This window comes from Coenobita brevimanus, chromosome 87 (assembly GCF_032717465.1).
Source record: "Coenobita brevimanus isolate Jiangsu-jjx chromosome 87, ASM3271746v2, whole genome shotgun sequence".
Classification (NCBI taxonomy): domain Eukaryota; kingdom Metazoa; phylum Arthropoda; class Malacostraca; order Decapoda; family Coenobitidae; genus Coenobita; species Coenobita brevimanus.
In genome coordinates, this window is record NC_137040.1 from 13,925,497 (window position 1) to 13,943,667 (window position 18,171).

Below are 18,171 nucleotides of genomic sequence, written 5' to 3' on the forward strand. Positions count from 1 at the left end.
CTTCCGAAACTAAAGTCATACTTCAACATCCGCTGCACCATATTAGGTAAACACTAAATTCTCAAAATTTCGAACCTTACATTTCGTTTCGTCGTTTCGTTTTTAAAGGCTCCAACATGCTTGCATGCGTCGGCGTGGGTCACTAAATGGCTGTCCATGCTGCTTGAGCTCTGGTAGCTTCCCTATTCAGTCCCTTATCCCTGAGGTCACACTTAGTGACCTCCTCCCAGGTCTTTTTCGGCCTACCTCTCGCAACCCTACCCCTAACGTTAACACATCTCACTCTCTGCACCCAATTATCATTCCTCATCACCTAACCTAAATTTTAGAAAACCCAGATATCACGAAGATTGTGAATCCATGAGCAAACCGGAGGGATGCTGACCCCTTCCCTCTTCCGGAATTAATCCAATAAATTTGAAACCCCCTTTACAAGTTCCTAATGGTTAAATGTCAAATTCTTTAAATTTCAAAATTTTACTGACCTACAATTGTAGAAAATCTAAATACATCGATTACCCTTGCATCCTAGAGCAAAACCGGGGAGCGCCGACCCTTTCTAAAACCAGCCCATGAGATTTCAGCTTTCTCCACACATTCCCATAGGTTTAATACTAAATTCTCACATTTCAAAGCCAGCTTTAAATTTTTGAAACCGTAAATTATCTCGAGACCTTTGCGTCCTAGAACAAAACCGAAGGGTACTGACCTTCCGAAATGAACCCATGACATTTTAACATTTTGTATATATTGCCCAAGGTTAAAACACCAAATCCTCAAAACTTCCAAACTTATCCAACCTACAAACCCAAGACAGGGAACGATCTGACATGTGATCCCCGGTGCCAGCTGGCTGGCATAAGATAATCACTCCTTCACTAACACAGCAACTCAGTAGGTGTGTCACCTCTGTTGTGAAGGCGTTTGTAGTCTGGCCTTAAGAAGGGTCTTGGAGTTGTTATAGAACTCACCATACTGAAGGACTTAACCAAAGCTTCCGCTCCTTCTTTTATACGAGTCTTATAATAACAAATCACTTAAGACTTATATAATTATAACTGTAGTTAATCGAAATATTTAGGCGGATACGAATTAGGTTGGGTTCACATAGAAGTCCGAGTTACAGTATGTTGCTGTAAGGAGGTAACTTCACAGTGTTGTATTCAGATGGGAAGTACACTCTCTTCTCCATGCGTAAGGTGGCTGCCTGCAGTCCTGGCAATGTTCCTTTCTTTCATTCTTTTTTCTGACTATTTTAGGCTTTTAGAAATTCATTCTTTTGTTTGAAGAATGGTCAGGCCGTTTTGTTGCTATTTCATCGAGAGGGATGAGGTTTTTCAAGATTATTCTGTCGTTTATCATGTATAGAGGTATGCCGTAGATTTTTTTATGATATTGTCTGGCGAGTGTCCCTTACTGTTACGTAGCCATGCCTATAATTGTAGTCAGTCCGCCAGTCATTATAATATGGACCATCTTTACTACTGTGACAGTGGCTTTTTTAGTGGGAAAGACTAAGCAGATTTTGTTACTGTGAGACAAGTCCTAGCTATCAGAGAGTTCAAATTGATCTCACAACCCTTTGCTGCTATGGACTCAGGCATATCAGGCCAAAACAGACAGTTTTGCAAAGGTAGAGAAAATCTTAGTATTGAAAGGCTTAACGAGGGCCTCGGATTATTTTTGAGATGCACCTTGAATTTTTAACAGAGCGGATGTGCGAGGGGAAACACAGCCTGGCAGTTCGCACCCCTTGCAAGTGGTTTTCCATTTGCGGCTTTTGAACAACAACTGACATATATGAAAGTAGATAAGGACTTACCGAGAAAGAGTTCTTAATAAAATAAAAGTATAAAAAGGAGACAAACTTTTGTGAATATAGAACGAAAATTTAAAGCACAAACAAGGCACAAACAGTGATTGAAGCAGATAAACAATGTGCCGTTACGGTGCTTTCAGGGATAAAAAAATATTATACTGAACATGGATATTGCAGTTATTAATTAGTTTTTGGCTAAGTGGTATTTCCCGGAGCTGAATAATCTCATTTCGTTGCCACCAAGTAAGTTACAAAGATTAGAAGACCTACATACAACTGTTCCTAGTGAAAAGGACAAGGGCACGTTTTTGGTACCGTGCATCATGTGCTTATGAAAGGTATAAGTTTTGTGTGTTGGTGTTCGGACGCTTTTAGTTGATAGCGACAGCGAAGGAACGGAAGGGAAAGGTAAGGTAGAAGCGGTTGGTAGGAAGGGGGGAGGCGAGTGGGAGGCAACAGAATTATGCTTCATCTCCTACATGCTAGAGAGAGAGAGAGAGAGAGAGAGAGAGAGAGAGAGAGAGAGAGAGAGAGAGAGCAAAGGGCCTTCACTTCTCAAAGGGAAATATACCTCAGTGCCACAATATTAAAAAAACAGTTCAAGTTTGCTTTGATGAGGCGAGGGTCGTGTTGGAGTGAGTGCTGGGCGTGTGGGAGTTCTTCATGTATACCTCTCCTTAAGTGTACCCAGGATCTGTAGGTATTCATAGTGCTTTCCTGTCGGTGTGTGTCAAGAAGGAGATCCTTTTTGTTGAGATGGGTGGAATGTCTTCAGGAACACTTGGGATGTCCTTGTGGTGTAAATGAGAGAGAGAGAGAGAGAGAGAGAGAGAGAGAGAGAGAGAGAGAGAGAGAGAGAGAGAGATGTAGGCTAGGTGGAAGAGGTGGGGCGTGAGGGGGAGGGGAGATAGGGAGAAAAGGTGAGGTGGTGAGTAGGAGGTAACCTATAAACAGTAACAAGTACAAAAATTATAGATACATGCGGGAGCTTCAGGGCTCTAACATGGCGTTTCGCTAATTTCTGCGGGAGTGAAGAGGGGGCTTAGAGGCCCTAGTGAGAGGCAGTGTTAAAATCACTAAAGTCTAAGGGAGGGAAACGCCTCGTTTACGATAAGTTAGTGATGGACAGACATAAAGAGCCTCTCCTAGAGATGCTTTGCATTTAAAAGGGGAGGGAAGGTGGGGTGAGAAGCTGGGAGGGAGAGACAGAAGAGGGAGAAAACGTGAAGTAATAAAGCAAATAGGCCTTATAGAGGAGTGGGAAATGGAGTTGGAGAGAGGGAGGGAGGGAGGAGGGGCAAGAAAGGAAGTGGAGGTGGAGTGGGATGAACAAAATAGAGGGGAAGGTATGATGTGTGTGAGGAAGGAAGGGGGGGAGGAAAGAGTGTGAGGAAGGAAGGGAGGGAGGGAAGAGTGTGAGGAAGGAAGGGAGGGAGGGAAGAGAGAGAGAAGGGGAGGGGAAATGGGTAGACGAAGGAGGGCTGGAAGTGGAAGGGGAGGCAGCACTGGAAAGATAAGAGAGAAGGGAGATGGTGGGATGTGAAATGGGAGGGAGTGACGGTGAGACTGAAGGAGGAGGAGGGGCGGTGAAATGGTCAGGAGGGATAGGAGACGTGGAAAGGAGGTAGAATGGGAACGACAGAGAGAGAGAGAGAGAGAGAGAGAGAGAGAGAGAGAGAGAGAGAGAGAGAGAGAGAGAGAGAGAGAGAGAGAGAGAGAGTTTATGAACGAAGGAGAGTGGGCGAGGATGGGAGAGGCAAGAGGGGCAGGGAAAGGTGAATGTAAAGGAAAGGAAAGATAGGAGGAGAAGATGCAGTGAGTGGTAGGAAGGGTTTTAGGGAGGGGGAGGGCAGTAGAGAGGGAAGGAAACGAGGGTAGGAATGGGAAGGTGATGTGGGAGGGTTGAAGTGAGAGGCAGGGAGGAGAAAGAGAGGGAGTGAAATGGAATGAGAAAGAAAGAGAAAAGCAAGAAGAGGAGGGTATGGGAGGAAGGTGGAAGAAAGGAAGGAGAGGCTTAATGGGAGAGGCAGTAAAGGAGATGGGGAAAGAGAAGGGAAGATACCGGGAAGGAAAGCGATGCTGGAACACGAGAGAGGGGAAGGGGAGATGTATGGGCGGAAGAAAAGGAGGACGGGAGGGGAAGCAAGGAGGGGAGTGGAGGGCCGTCAAGGACAAAGTTTAGATGAGTGGGAGAGAACGGAGAGTCGCTGTATTCTCTGTCTCACTTACTAGAGAGAGAGAGAGAGAGAGAGAGAGAGTCGTGTGGAAACTGATAGATATTAAAAGAGGGAGGAGGGAAGTTGGAAAGAGGGAAGGGGACAGAGGAGAAGAAATCAGGAACTGAAAAATCAAACACAAAGTCAGAAGGCTGGAAGAGATGGAGAGAAGGAGAATGATTAGTGTTAGTAAGGAACGGATAGACAGAAGAGAGGGAGGGTAAGAGGCGCGATAGGAGATAGTCTGAAAATAAAGGAGCGAGTGAAGAAGGAAATAACTGGATTCAGGCTGGGATTACAATAGAGAAGGAGGGATGTAAGGGAAGATAGATGTGCAGGACGGAAAGGGAAAGAAAGAGGGGAGTGAGGGATGATGAAGGAATGGGAAGAGTGGGAGGAAGATAAGTGAAGGATGGGTTAGTGAGTGAGGAAGGAAGGTGCGATGAAGAGAGGAGGAGATTAGTGAATGAGGGAGGAAAGAAGGTAGGGGAGAGGGAGTGAAGGAAGCTGGAAAGTGGGAGGGGAAAGAAGAGAAAGAGGAAAGGGGAAAGGGGGAGACACGGGGGAGGGACTGTAGAGAAGGGAAGGGAAAGAGATGGATGGAGGGAGGGAATGGGGAAAGAGAAGTAGGGAGAAAGAGGAGAAAGTTAATGGCCAGTGAGTAAGAGAAGGGGGATAAAGAATGAGAGAGAGGGGTAGAATGGGAAGGACAAGCGAGGGAGGAAGGAAAGTGAAAGAGAGGGAGCGAGGGAAGGGAGAGAGAAGGAAGGAAGGAAGGGAGGGAGGGAGGGAGGGGAAGGGAATGGAAGGGAGTGAGGAAAGGAAGGGGAAAGATGAGGGAAGAAGGGAAGGGAAAGATCAGGAAGTGGAAGTGAAAGGATGGAAATAAGGGAAGGAGGGTGGAAGGGGAAGAGAAAAGTATGGGAGACAAGAAGAGAAAGAGAGGGGAGAGGGGAGGGAGGGAAGACCACTATCGGCCAGCGGTAGAAAAAAGGCAGAAGAAAGGGAGATGAGGGTTAGAGTTACTGAAATTGCTGTGTTAGGGTTACGGGCTGTGTTAGGGCTAGTGGGTGGGGGGTGGGGGGAGAAGGGGGTCAGGAGAGGGTGGGATGGACAGGAATGGGTGGGTTGGATAAGAGTTGGTCGGGTAGGCTCGAGTGAGTGGAATGGGTGGGCAGGAGTTTGTGGACTGAATTAGAGTTGTGGAAGTGGATGAGGTGGACAGTTGTGAGTGGGATGGGAAGTGGCTCTGGAAGTGGTCGTTGTGGGGTCCATATAGAGATGAGTGGGGACTACTGAAGTGAAGGGACACAATAAGACGGGATGAGATGGACAGTATTGGATGGGATGGGAAGGTTTGGAAATAAGTATGGTGGGGTTGCAGTTGAGGTTAGTGGGTGTGGAGGTTGAAATGAATTGGATGGGCAAGAGTGTGTGTGTGTGTGTGTGTGTGTGTGTGTGTGTGTGTGTGTGGAGAGAGGAATGTACAGAATGAAATGAGATGGAAGATGAGACCCAGACATGGGTTTTATGAGGTTGTAGTGATGTTCAGTTGTGGTGAGGGTGTAGTGGTAACTGTGTTGTTGATGGATATTGATGGTATTGATTATGGTAATGGTAATGTAGTACTGGGATAACTGATACCAGTAGTTGTGTTCGTGATATGGTAGTGGTGTAGTAGTGATGAGATGTGAGAGGTGTGCTGTGGTTGTGGTAGTGAATTTGTGCTCAGTTGTTTTTGTGGTAATTGTGTTAATATTTTGATAGTAAGTGCTTATTTTGTGCATTTTTTATGTTTATGGTGGTAATAACGGCTGTGACTGTGAGAGTGTTGGGAGTAGTTGTGCATTTAATAACTGTTTCATCCCGACAGGTCTCTACAGTGCTGAATAAAATTGTGTCCAGATGGTCATAGTACAATATAAAGTATGTCTTTGAGCTAAAAGTGTTTTCAGAGCTCAGGTGTGGAACGTGCGTGTGTTGAAGGTGCACGAAAGTGCAAGTCACTGTGTGTGTGTGTGTGTGTGTGTGTGTGTGTGTGTGTGTGTGTGTGTGTGTGTGTGAAAGAGAGAGAGAGAGAGAGAGAGAGAGAGAGAGTTTTAGCAGGAAAGGTGTATGGGGAAGCTATATAGACAATGTTGGAGGTCATGGGATAGCGTGTGTGGCCGCTTCCTTTGGTATTGCGTGTCTGTGTGCGTGTGGAAGGTTCTGTGTGCGCATTTGTTTGTGTGTGTGTGTGTGTGTGTGTGTGTGTGTGTGTGTGTGTGTGTGTGTGAATGGATGTGTGCTCATTTACTGATATAAAGCTGTGTGTGTGGGAGGTGTGTGTGTGAGAACGGACGTGTGCTCATTAATTGGTATATAGCTGTGTGTGGGAGGGGTATGTGTGTGTGTGTGTGTGTGTGTGTGTGTGTGTGTGTGTGTGTGTGTGTGCTCATTTACTGGAATATAGCTGTGTGGGAGGGATGTGTGTGTGTGTGTGTGTGTAGAGATGGATGGTTAACTGATGATCCTATAGCTGATTTAGAAAATCAGTGATAAATTAAAGGAAACCATGGAAATTCTAGGCATTGGAGGGAAAGCATGACAAAACATAGTGGACCATATACCAGGACAAATTGGAAGGACAGAGAGGGACAATTTATGGGAAGGCAAAACTAGAGGAACATGAGAGGACAGCGCAAGGCAGGGTGAAGGAAAATAGTTAAGATCCTCCCCCCCCCCCACCCAAAAAGATGGGTGTTGGGGAGGGATGAAAGAGGAAAGTGGGACACAGTATGGAAAGGAAAACTTACGGTGGTATGGCAGGGTAGGACAAGTTACAGGCATGGCAGAACAAAGAGTACAGGGGATGTGGCACGACGGAACACAATGTAATGAAGTCAGGACAGGACAAAACCACTCAGCTACGCAGTGTTGGATTAAACAAGGAAAGGGAGAGAAAGAAGACCAATTATTGCAAGATAGGCTTAAATTTACACACACACACACACACACACACACACACACACACACACACACACACACACACACACACACACACACACACACACACACACACACACACACACACACACACCATAATACCGGCTCTCGCACAGGTATGACAAAGGGAGGGGCAGACGGACAGACGTTGTGGGTTATACAGACGGGACACACTTGCCATGCTCTGACCGGCCCTGCCCTCCCCTTCCCTCTCCTTTCCCTGATTTTGCTCCCCATCCCATCCATTCGTTTCTCATCCCTTCTTTGGTCTCCCTTTCTTACTCTTCTCATCTCCTCTGCCCTTCCCTTCCCTTCCCTTCCCATCCCGTCTCTTCTCTTCATTCCTTTCCCTTCCCTCCCTTTCCCTTCCCTTCCCTCCCCTCAGACTCGTAGGCTCTGGTCTTCAAAGGCGGGGCTGGAGAGATACTTATTGAAAGTGAAAAAGTAACTCAAACGCAGAAAAAAAAAAAATGTCCACTCACCCCGTCCAAAAATGAAAATACTATGGAGTTAAAAACTGTGCTCCTTTGATGTTGCCGGTGCATTTAAAACTTCGAGAATAACTTTGGTTCCTGGTGGCTATATTTATGAATAGGGAAATTGGGCTCCGAGGGTCGCTGCCACGTTTGACATGGAAATTGGGGAGAAAAGGCGGGGAGGGGGGAAGTTGTCATTCTCTCTCTCTCTCTCTCTCTTTAGTACGTTTATGTTTCTCAGAGTGCGAAATAATACTAATAATTGGTTTGAGATCACTGACTAGAGAGCAGTTTAACGACAAATGTATAATGTAATCTTATGTAACCAGGAGGTGTAATTGTTTCTGGATGTGTTGGTACTGAACTAAAGATAATATAGGTGATACTAAACCCACCATACAGTCACCCTGTACATACAGGTCGTGCAGAGGCATTCCGTTGACTGGCACGTTGGAAAGTATGCACTTCAAGTTGCGTTCATCCGGCAAACTCCATTCAATCAGTTTTATCATTCACTAGTAAAGGTATCAGGCGTTGCCCGGGTAAAACTCTGTGATCGTGCATACTGGCATTGTCTGGGACCCTGGATGGTCATTCCTCCTTTGGGAGAAGACCCCCGGGATCCCATTTTACCCACACCTGTGTTCCTCCTTGGACCCATTTCCCCAGGGATATGTTCCTCATGGCCCTATTCCTACCGTGGGCCCATTTTCGCACTACCCACTCACCAACCAACCCTGCCCACTCACCCCACCCAGCCTGCCCACTCCACCAATCCGTCCACCCATGCGACCCATTGTAGGTAATAATGTTATGGTTGTATCGTGTTTCCACCATGTTGACTTGATTATTTCTAATCAGTTCGAATCTTGAACTGTAGCAACTTTAATGTATATATACATTTAAATTCGTCATAAAAAGGTACACCTGTTAGGACTGTTCAGAGAGATCTATATGCATCCCTTTCGATATCTACTGAGGACAGATAAAAATAAAAACATTCTCATTGATGTATGTACGAATTAACCTTCATGGCAGCCATGGGGCATCTAATAATCTGGGTTAGGATCCTCAGACGTATCTGTAATTTGCTTTTGAAAAGTTTCTATACCCATCGTTCTTTGTCCATCCATCCAAAACAGATAACAGTATGACAGTTCACCTCTCGTAACCAGGAATTGTTATTGAAGAAAGGACGCAGGACAGGGAAAGATGCTAACGTTGTTCACCATCCTGCAAAAACTAATCTGAGATACGACAGGGAATCCATCGTAAATGCCTTTGAGAATCCCACCCCCGAATAGTATCCTCTTGTGTTGACCAGAATACGATACCTTTGCTGTTGTTGTTGCTACAGGTTCATATGCAGTGTGGATCCGGTGGACTGCAGGCATTGCCCTTCTCCTGCAGTCTACCATCGTTCTTTCCGTAAACACGGAAATGGTTGAAGGACTTTTGAGTAGCTAGACACTTGAGCGTACCAATTTTATTGATGCCACCACATGAAGTCGTTCCTCTTCAGCACCAGAATAAGATAGAAAGCACATCGTCGCACTGAGTATGTTACAGGAGATTATTTCTTATCTTCTCAGCCAGAGGACTTTCGTTTAATTTGAATAAAATCGTCCAGCCTTAGCCAGAATGAAATAAAGATGACACTTTCTTATTGAAGGTTATTTGCTTAGCTTCGTCAGTGCCATGTCCACATCAAGCCATACGAGTGTGTCTAGGTAACAGCCAGTCTCACATTACCCTTTGAGAGGTGTGCTGTCCCTAGGCTAAACTGCAATACTCCTGAATGCTTAAGGGTGGATGACCGGCCCACACCTCTTGTGGCATTACGTGATCGACAAACCTCCTGCCGCCTTTTTGGGATTTGAATCTACTTGTAGCACATGTTTGCCACCCCTACTGCTGTGACCACTGAACCACCAGACTTGAATGTGTGAGAAACAGTGGAACAGACATACAGATGCAAAAGCGTTGATGAACAATGGAAGGGATTACAGGAAGTACGTAAGGAGATGCACAGGAGCAGGACTGGAGCCCTTTTTTTCTTGACAGCGGATGCAGTGGCTCTGCCCCACAGGCGATTGTAAGGCGACCTGTTGGCGATAAAATGGACCCTATGAATTCTGGGAGCTTGATGATGGGTTGTGTCGCATGTTCATGTAAGCTCTTTGCTAACCCCTTCAGTACGACCATGTTTATTTTACTCGCACTACCACGAGACGATTTGGTGAAGGACTTAATCTAGCTTTATTATGGAAGGAAGCAGTGAGAGCTATAATAACCCCGCTAGTTCGGAAAGTCTCTCATTAACTGAATTAAATCACCAGAAAACGTCAACAGTACTTAACAAACATATCCCCTAGCTGAAGGAGTTAATTTCATCAGTCTTCTGATGTCATAGCAAAATGTATTAAGGTGGTGATAGTAACTGTAAGAAGAAAACAGACCGGCGTTCATAGAGCTACCGTATCAATACAATGGGCGTCGCAGCAAACAAAGCTTCATTAAAATGTATAAAGAGTCGGCGGGAGAAGGGCAGAGGGGGAGAGGGAGTGGAAAATGGAGGCTGGGAGGGGAGAGGACGTGGAGGCAGGGTGGAGGGAAGCGAGGGCAAAGACGTGGGGAGACAGGGTGAAGAGAGCATGGAGGAGGGGGGTTGAAAGGAGAAAGGGGAAATAAGGTAGAGGGGGAGACGAAGGATGAGAGGTGGTGGTTTCAGCAGGGAGAGGACCTAGGGACAAGGGGTTATGAAGGAAGGGAAACAGGAACGAGAGGACTGGAAAGATGAAAGGGCAAGGAAACAGGGGAAAGAGGGCTTGAAGGGAGAGTGAAATAAAGGACAGGAGGGACGATGGAACAGAGGGAGGGAAACGTGGACTGGGATGGAGGGTGGGGTAGGAGAGGAGGGGCAACGATGAGGTGGTTTGGGGTTGGGGGGGGTTTCAAGGGCGGCCGTCCATTTGTCATGAGCACCTCACTGGGATCCCACGCAATCAGGGAGGTGTCAGTCCACGTCACTCCACCCCTCCCTTCCCTTCATTTCTCCTCATCCTCCCCTCACCCTCCCCTCCTTTCCCATCATCCTTGTATCCACTCCCCTCACCCTCCATCCGTCCCTTCCCCACATTTTCCCTCATCCTTCCATCCCCTCCCCTCACCTTCCACATAGACCTTCCCCTCATTTTCACTCACCGCTCAGCCCTGACCTTCACCCTCCACCCCACCTTTCCCGTCACTGCTAAACCCCAACCTTCACCTCCCATTTTCCTCCTTCATTACGTTAATCTTTCCATCCCATCTCCCTGTTTCACCACTTCACTCTCCTTCCGTCCCTCTCCTTGCTTGCTACTCATTCTCTCCTTCTGCTTCTTTCCTCGCTTGCCACTCATCCTCTCCTCCACCCTCCACCCATTCCTTGGTCCTCCATCTTCCACCCACCACTTCACCCAGCTTCACCCTTTCCCCCATTCTCCACTTTTCATCATTTCCCTCGCCCAGTATTCTCCAGTATTTCCCTCACCCTCCCCTCCCCTCCCCTCACCTCACCTCACCTCACCTCACCTCACCTCACCTCACCTCACCTCACCCCAGCTCTTCGCCCTTACCATCACCCTCCATTCCTTTCGTCACACATAATGATTAATACATTTATTAATTAAAATTTCTTGCAGTTGATAACATGGAGGGCGTATTAGTAACCATAGAGTGACAGCATATTTCTTAAGTTGACAAGAACTTTTTCTCTTGCATGTTAGAATTGTCTGTAGAATATGGTTTCCATTCCTCCTTTCCTATATAATTTTCATGACAGCTTTACTATGCTGCACGGTATTCCTTCTCACCATTTCCTGCCGGCTTCGGCTGGAGGGTTGGATGGGTGGGAAGAACCTTCCTGCTCTTCTATCCTTGTCTTTGACTGAAGTTAACTTTAGTTTTAACCTTTCCTGTAGCGAACAAGCTCGAAAGGACTAATAGGCCTGTTGCCGTTTGATTTTTTTTGTCCTCCTGTGTGCAGTACCTACCCTCACCCTCCATCCCTCCCCTACTTTCCCTTCACTTTCCACCTTTCCCCTTCTTTATGCAGATCTGTCCATCCATCCCTTCTTTATGCAGATCTGTCCATCCATCCCTTCTTTATGCAGATCTGTCCATCCATCCCTTCTTTATGCAAATCTGTCCATCCATCCCTTCTTTATGCAGATCTGTCCATCCATCCCTTCTTTATGCAAATCTGTCCATCCATCCCTTCTTTATGCAAATCTGTCCATCCATCCCTTCTTTATGCAAATCTTTTCAACCATCCCTTCTTCATGCAAATCTTTCCATCCATCCCCTTTCCTTCCACCCCATCCCCTCACCCTCCCTTCCTTTACCTCTCCCATCCCTTCATCTTCCACCTTCTCGTCACCCTTCACCCCTTCCATAACACCTTGTCTCCCATCACCCATCTATCGTTCCTCTTACCTTGCATCCCTTTCCTTACTTCCCAACCCTTCGTTCATCTTTCATATATATATGAATAATTGAATATTTGTCTATCCTGTTTCATCCCACACTCCCTTCCACACCCAGTGTTCCATCTCACTCACTTCACCGTTGTCTGTTTCAGCCTCCCAGCACACCTCTCTACCCTTTCCTTTTTCAGCTCGACACTCCCATTAGTCATTCTGTTTTCTCTGTCATTTCCACCCTACCAGCTCACGTCTTCCCCCGTTTCCCTCTTAAACTCGACACTCCCACTACCGCTAGTCATTCTGTTTTCTGCGATTCTGTCCCTCATATACTGTACACATACACACATATTTCTCTCAGAATACTCTCCTCTCCTCTCAGGTCTCTGTTTCTCCCATTGCCTCCATGTCTCCCACCTCTTCTTTACATCTGTCATCGCCTACTTCTCCTCTGTTGTAGCTTCTCATTTCTCCCATTCTGTCACTACAGTCATACTTCACTCCTTTGCTTTACCTTTCTCTGATCTTTTATGTTTCTCATAATGTTCCCCATACTTGTCTTCTCTCCTCTTCTCTCAGTTCTCAAGTTCTCGAATTATCTCCTTGCTTATCTCCTTTTCTCCCTGTTACAGTATAATTATGTTCTGTCCTTTTCCTTCAGGTTATTTTTGTTTCCCCTTCCTTCAGATCTCTCATTTCCTCACTCCGTTTTTCCTCTCCTTTCCTCCCTTATTTTTTCTTCAATTCATTTCTCATCTTCTGTTTAGCAGATCACCTATGTTTCATTTTTATTTCCTCTTTGTCGCCCTATCTCCCTTTAACCCTTCTTCTCATTTCCCTTCCTTCCAAAGTACTTACTTGCCCATATTCTCATGTATGTACTGTGCAGCGTTAGTATTGATGATGGTAATAATGATAATTGATAATATTCGTGATAACAGTACGCTAATAAATAATTGTTGCCACAGGGATGGTGGTTACGATAGAAGTAGTGACGATATTAGTAATAATAAGAGTGACAGCAATGCAAATAATAATGATGAGTGGTGGTGATCGTGACGGTAGTGATGATAGTGGTGATGGTAGCGTAACTAACAGATATAATAGTTTTCAAATCGTGATGATAGTGCGTCATATTATCGTCTGCGCCTAGCGAGGCGGTATTGTAATCACCTGTGTGTGTGTGTGTGTGTGTGTGTGTGTGTGTGTGTGTGTGTGTGTGTGTGTGTGTGTGTGTGAGAGAGAGAGAGAGAGAGAGAGAGAGAGACAGAAATATCCTAAAATCAAGTAGGTAGATTCTGTTAAAACTTTGTGGGCAGTATCCTGGGATATGTGGCTAGAACTGATTAGATTTTAGCGAAGCTGCGATTGTCAAAGGACCATTTGTCAGAACACATTTAGCCGTATCGTACAATTTATGCCTCCATGGTACAAAAGTACATTTGTTTGACATACTTGAGGAACAGATTGAGATATTGACACTTTTTTTGTACGTGGACAACACCTTGTCTAATAAGTCCCCATAGTTAAATTGCAATAATTTTATTTATAGCAAAGAGTACAAATCTTGTTTTTTAGTGATGGCGGACGATACCCATTCGTGGGCGAAGGTTTTGGCTGACCTTGTAACTGATGGTGGTGAAATTAGTGGTGACAATATTCATAACTGCGGTGGTGATAGTAGTAATGGTAACAGTGATGTAAAATGATAACATTGGTTATGGCAGCTATAGCGGCAGAAGCAGTGGTTATGGACATGGTGGTGGTAGTAGTGGTAATAGTGGTGGTGATAGCAGTGGTAATAATAGTGGCTGTAATAATGGTAATATTGGTTGTAATGATGATGGTATTGGTTATAACGGATGATGTTGGTGATCGAAACAGTGGTGGTAATAGTGGTAGTTGAGGTGATAGTGGTAGTAGAGGTGGTGATGATGGTGGTAGTAGTACTAATAATAATGGTGGTAACAGTGGTGTAAATAGCAGTAATAATGATGGTAGTAGTGATAATAGTGATAGTAATAGATGTGGTGATGGTGGTGGTGTAGTGATAATAGTTAAAATAATAATGGATGTGGTGATGGTGGTGGTGGTGTAAGGTATCAAAGCGAGTGTTTACTTTGATGTGCATTTGGTGGTGGAAGCAGGTGCTGAACTGGCCTCACTCACAGATGCGCCAACAGTCAGTGAGGGAGTGAGTGTGGAAGCGAATGAAGGAGATTGAGTGAGTGTGTGAGTGAATGAAGGAGAGTGATGGAGTGATTGTGGGAGTGAATGAAGGAGGATGAGGGAGCGAGTGTGTGAGTGAATGAAGAAGAGTGAAGGAGTGGGTGTGGGAGTGAATGAAGGAAAGTGAGGGAGTGTCTGAAAGCGCGAGTGAGTGAATGAAGGAGGATGTGAAAGAGCGAGTAAGTGATTGAGGGAGAGTGAGTGAGTGAATGAGGGAATGTGTGAAAGAGTAAGTGAGTGAGGGAGTGTGTAAGGGAATAGTGAATGAGGGAGTATGTGGGGAGCGAGTGAGTGAATGAGGGAGTGGGTGAGAGTGATTACGTAAGTGAGGGTGAATGTTGGGAAATGAGTGAATTAGGGTATGTGGTAGAGTCAGTGAGTGGATGAGGGAGAGTGTGTGGGAGAATGAGTGAATGACGGAGTGTGTGAGAAAATGTCTGAATGAGGAAATGTTGGAGAGAATGTGTGAGTGAGGGGATGTGTGGGAGTGACTTACTTAGTGTGTGAAGTGGAAGTGAGTGCCTGGGTAAGAGAGTTGGGGAGTGAGATGGGTGAAAGGAAAGATGTCTGAGTATGTGTGATTTAGAGTGAGTATGTGAGAAGGCGAGTGGAAAAGATAATTTGTGGAATGATTGAAAATATAATAGAGGGTAGGCCTACGTGGGAGGAATGAGAGGGTAGGTGAGTGAGAGGATAGATCGGGGAAATGTTGAGTCTGTGAGCTGATAGATAGATGAGAGAATTATTCAGTGTGGAAGTGAAAGACATGGTGTATATGAGATAATAGATACGGTAAGTGAAAAATCAGGTGGGTGTGGGTGTATGTGAATGAAGTGGGAAGAGAGTCAGTGTTTGAGATTTGAGACTAGGAGTGTCTGAGAATGTAAATGAGTACGAGGTTGAATATTTAGGAGGTAGGTAGGTGGGTGAGTGAGTGAGTGATGTCCTGGTCAGCCCCTCCTTCTTCCAGCCACCATTATCTTTTATACTCGTACTGTACTTCTTTTAATCAGTTTCTCATCCACCGTTCGTTCCCTATGACCGAACCACCTCAGGAAACGAGAGAGAGAGAGAGAGAGAGAGAGAGAGAGAGAGAGAGAGAGAGAAGGCGTGATTTGGGTGAGGCATGAATGAGACTGGTTAAAATGAGACAGACGCCAGGCAAGGGTGAGACAGGCGAGCCAGGAGTTAGACAGGTGAGGCAAGAGTGAATGAGGTGAGGCAGGGGTGAGGTAAATGAGGCAAGAGTGAAGGAACTGAGGCAGGGGTAATGCATGTGGAGCAAGAGTGAGAGCGGTGAAACAGAAGTGAGGCAAATATGGCAGGAGTGACAGAGGTGAGGCAGAAATGAGACAGGTGAGGCAGAAATGAGACAGGTGAGGCAGGGGTAAAATGAATGAAGCAGAGGAGAAGCAAGCGAGGCAGGAGTGAGAGGGGCTAGATGGGGATGAAGCAGGTTAGGCAGGAATTGGACGGCGAGAAGGGGGGGAAGCAAGTAGGGCAGTAGTGAGAGGGGCGAGACGGGGTGGAGCAAGTGGGGCAAGAGTGAGAGGGGTGGGACGGGGGCAAGTGGGGCAGGGGTGAGGTAAATGAGGCAGGAGTGAGGATGGAGAGGCAGGTGAGGCAGGCGTAAGATAGAAGTGATGCAGGTGAGACGGGGTTGAGGCAGGTGAGGCATGAGGCGCGACCTGTGAGACCAGGGCACGTCCCCTCCATTAAAGTGGCTCCACCGCCGTGCTGTGACCTAGCGCTCTCTCTCTCTCTCTCTCTCTCTCTCTCTCTCTCTCTCTCTCTCTCTCTCTCTCTCTCACCTTTTTTCTGTTACATTCCATCCTTTATTTTTCTCCTCTACCTCCTATTCCTACACTGGTGGTCGTGTTGTTCCCGCCTTCTTTATCTCCTGTTTCCTCTGTTGGTAAGTACTTAACAAATTCTATCAATCATTTCTTTCATTTTCGTCAGTTCTCGTTTTCTGTTTCCAGCTGTTCTTCTGTTTCCATCTGAACGTCTTTTTCCCTCCATTTTTTCCGCTCTTCTAGTTTTCTTAGCTTTCTGTGTCTTCTGTCAGTGTCTTCTTCTCATCTCCTGCTTCTCTTTTCCTTACCTTCTCTGTTCCCACTCGTTTTAACTAGGTTTTCCTCCCCTTTCCTCCTTTTGTCTCCCTTTTTTCCTTTCTCTGTTACCCATTCTCTTGCCTATTCCCAATTTTGCCACTCCTCTTTCCATCTTATACCCTTCCATGCTTTCCTCTCCTTTCTCACCCTTCCTGTTTTCCATTCCCCTCTCTACTGCATTCCCCTTCTCCTTCCCCTCTTACTTCTCCCCATCTCATTCCAATGCCCTCCTATATCTCTCACTTGTCTCTCTTCCTCAGTCCTTCCCTTTGTTTCTTCCTTCTGACTGTTCCTGTTCTGTCTCGTATCATCTCCCCTTCCTTCGTTTCTCTCCTTATATATTCTCTCCTTTCTGTCTTCCATCTGCCCTTTGTCTGGCAAGTCGACCATCCCCCTGCCTTCCCTTTTCTCTCTCCCTTCTGCCTTTACCTCTTTCGTTTCTCTTCTTTCGTCTCTCTCCTTCCTTTCTTCCCTTCCCCACCCTTCCTTTTCTGTCTTTATTCTGCCCTTCTCTCTCTTTTCTGTTCCACCTTATTCCTTCCATTTCTCCTCTCCCCAATCCCCCGCGTTTTTCACTTTGTTCTTCCTACTCCCCTCCGTCCTTCCATGTCCCGTTCCCATTACTTTCTCCCTCCTCTTCCTTCTTTCTCTCAGCCTTCTGCCCTTCCCTCTCGTCTTTCTTCCCTCTCTTCCCTCCCCATTTTACCGTCCTCAGTCCTCGCCTTTCTTTCTTCCTTCCGTCTTTCCCTCTCTTCCATGCCTTATCTCTTTCCCTTCTTTCCACTGCGACCAACCATGTCCTACTCCCACCTTCCTCCGTCCCACCCTCTGTCGTTAACCCGCTATACTGGAGGGAGCGAGGAGGGTTGGGGAGGGCAGAGGGAAGGGGAAGGAAGGGGAATGGAGGGGAGGAGAGAGAGGGTGGATGGGTGGGGAAGGAGAGAGGAAGGACAGCGCCGGACTGCCTGGAAGAGCTGATGAAATTTCCCGGGACCCTGAGAAGAAAGTCTGGAAAATGTTGTCAGAATTTCTCTCTCTCTCTCTCTCTCTCTCTCTCTCTCTCTCTCGTGTGTGTGTGTATGTGTGTGTGTGTGTATACTGTATAGGTTTGTGTATGTGTGTGTGCGCGCGCGTGAGAGGGAGAAAGAGAGAGAGGGGTGGGAGACGGGTATAGGAGAGAGTATACATTAGTGTAGCGAGCGTGAGAGTGAGGTGTGAGTGAGAGGCTCTCCTGACCCTCTCCCCGTCACCCCTACTTACCTCTCTCACCTCATTATTAGTGGAAGTGGTCCTGCCTCTCACCTCGCCCCTGCACCCCTCACCCCTGTCACTCACCCACGCCACGCCACTCTGCTCAGCTCTTCCTTGCCTGTGACACTCAGTTCACCTCACACACCTGTCACTACTCACCTGTACTTGATTCACCTCATAACGCTCTCAGTCACTTTGTTTACCTGGCATACGAATACACATGTCGGTTTTATTGTAATTTGTATTTTTATTATTATTATTATTATTATTATTATTATTTATTATTATTATTATTATTATTTTGAGAGTTGATCATCGTGTGTGTGTGTGTGTGTGTGTGTGTGTGTGTGTGTGTGTGTGTGTGTGTGTGTGGTGGGAGTGGCAGTACTAAGTTGTGTGTGTTTTGTTGTTTCGGTGTTCCGTTATGGAGGGATGGTGACCATATCTTAGTCTGTTAAGGTGCACTCTCGCTTCCTTCATAAAGATAACATTTATTGGTCAGTGTCTGATGGAAGTTGTTTATGGCACACTTCCTATATAGGTATCAGGTAATAAAGTAATTAATTGTAAAATTTGTGGCTCTGTGTAGGTAGCAGGTGATAAGGTAGGTAAAAGTAT